The following is a 2,500-nucleotide window of genomic DNA, read 5'->3' as shown; positions in this document are numbered from 1 at the left end:
GACGCCTCTGTCAGTATCAGGTGGAAGTACAATCTTGGGATGACATGCACTCTGAGAAGCTCCAGTCTCTGAGTTGGTTTGAGAGGCGCTGATCTTAAGCCTTCAACCCAGGTTTTGAGCTTGTCCTCCCATTCACTCTCTTTAACGCCAGCCCATGGGTCTATCCGGGCTCCCAGGTATTTCTCTGTGTCGCCTGGTGGGATGTATGTGATGGTTTCTTTTCTTATCCTCCATTTTGCCTCATGATTGTACATGAAGGTCTTCCTTTTGCATGTGAAGTGGAAGCCTTTGGTTTTCTTGATATTAATATCTAGGCCTGTCTTATCGCAATAAGACTGGAGGATCTTCAAGTTCTCTTGCATCCCAGCGTGAGAGTTGCTCAGTAGTGCGATATCATCAGCAAAAGCCAATGCTGTACATTTCACCGTTTTGTCTCCAAACGGCATGGTTATTCCCTGGCCTGCCTGCTCCAGGGTACTGATCAGAGGGTCGATTGCGATATTGAATAGCAATGGTGAAAGCGGATCGCCTTGCTTCACGCCTCTCTCGATCTTGATCTGTTCCGTGGGCTTGCCTTTGCCCTCAATCACCGTAGTGTTATTGGTGTAGAGGTCGCGGATCAGATCCACGAAGGCCGTAGGTGTTTTCATCCTCTTTAGCGAGCCAATGAGCAGTTTGTGGCCGACTGAATCGAAAGCTTTGGCCAGATCGACAAAGACAACGGCTAGCTCCTTTCTGTTCTTTTTTGATCCTTTGATGACATTCTGGAGGATAGCAATATTCTCGTTACAGCCCGGCGTGGCTGCCAGGAACCCTTTCTGTCTCGGGTTGATGTTAACCGCCTTGCTTAACCTCTTTGCCATAATTTTAGTGAACAGTCGGAGAAGCATTGGCCCGATTGTGATGGGGCGCCAGTTGTCTAGGTTCTTTAGTCGATCCTTGTCCTCACATTTAGGAATGAGCACTGTCCGGCTCTTTTTCATACTCTCTGGGATAGATCTTGTTTTTAACCACAGGGTGAAGAGGCGAGGTATACGGGAGGCGTCGGTCTCCTGGATGGCTTCTAGGTCTTTCAGCTTTTTGCCATCTGGCCCTGGTGCACTGTGTCTGTCAATTCCTTTCAGGGCTTCTTCTACCTCCTCTTCCCCAATTGGTCCCAGGAGTAGGTTGTCATCAACACGGCCAGCATAACCAGCAAAGTTCCTTATGTCCGCTTTGTTGTTCGCCTTGGACAATTTCTCACGGAATTTGGTTTCCAGTTCCTCTCGTGAGATGGGGCATTGGGATGTATCTGGTGCACCCATTAACTTTCTGGCTAGCTGGCGCCTGTTGTTTCTGTATAGTTCTTGGGCATCTTTATATGCCGCTTTCTTGGTGGCATAACGTTTCTTCGCCCCGTTGTTGTTACCCTTCTTTTCGGCCTTTCGATTGTTCTCTCTTTGCCGTCTGCGGGGGTTTTTCTCGTTATGACCACCGTATATTTCGTCTGTAATACAGTCTACCAAACCCCGAGCTTGAGCCATACAGAGTGGATCATTGGCTTTCTGCAATAGTTCTTCGGCCTTTTTGATGTGTTCATCAACTTCCCTGTGTTTAGGGAGTTTGGCCGGGATTTTGTATGGGACTTGTTGTTCATCTTGTGCAGTCGAGCCATTATCCTCCTCTGGTCTGGTCTCGTGCTCCTCTCTTTCCGATGTTATCGGGGTTGTCGGGGCTGCTACCTGTGTAAGCCGTTTCTTCTGAAGCAATCTCCGTTTGTCTGAGATCTGCTTTGCGGTCTTAGTTGTTATGACCTTAGCAATCTCGACATTGATGAATCTTGCTCCAGCGAGGCTTATTTCAAGTTGCTCCAAGAGGCTTTCTTCCTCTTCGGACCATGCTCCTTTCCTTCTCTTTGCTGTAGGCTTGTCGGCCTCTATGCGCTTGTTGTTCCTCAAGACCGGGTGCATATGCCTTTCATGTTGCCCAAGGCCGCTTTTCGTTGTGAAGTTGGCCTCACATGCTTCACATTGAAATTCTCCCCTCGCCGTCTGCAAAGGACCTTTGCATTTGGGGTAGTGGCAGGCAATCGAGTGGAATTCTCCCGTCTTCTGGCATCTTGAACATTTTGTTCTGAAGGTCTTGGTTTGATGCGAGCGCCTCAGATGTTTAGCAAAGAGACCGACGTTTGGAAAGAGCGTGTTACAGGGTTTGCACAGCAGCCCATCGACCGGGTAGTGTATTACGACCTCTTTGATTGTCGTTCTATCGTGTGGTGGAGGCACAACGATAGTCTCGGTATTGGTTGTCGTTCTATCGTCCGATGGTTTAGCGACGATAGTCTCGGTATTCTTATCCAGGACGTTGTTATTGTCCTTTTCCCCAGGCATATTAATGTCCTTTGGGGTTCTTTTATTCCTCTTTTGGAAAGATTTGTTATAGAAGGTTAAAGTTGGAATGCTCCCTTCTGCTGGGGGATTGGCGGTCCTCTCAGCTCTTTCCATCACGTGTGTATTGTCTG

General features: G+C 48.3%; 1 pseudogene; it reads right to left on the bottom strand.

Moving 5' to 3' along the window:
• LOC140472244 (28S ribosomal RNA) overlaps positions 1-2,500 on the bottom strand; it is an 8,322-nt pseudogene that overhangs the window by 2,725 nt on the left and 3,097 nt on the right.

This window comes from Chiloscyllium punctatum, unplaced genomic scaffold (genome assembly GCF_047496795.1).
Source record: "Chiloscyllium punctatum isolate Juve2018m unplaced genomic scaffold, sChiPun1.3 scaffold_283, whole genome shotgun sequence".
NCBI lineage: Eukaryota > Metazoa > Chordata > Chondrichthyes > Orectolobiformes > Hemiscylliidae > Chiloscyllium > Chiloscyllium punctatum.
The sequence above is the reverse complement of the archived record's forward strand: the minus strand, read 5'-3'. Positions and strand labels throughout refer to the sequence as shown.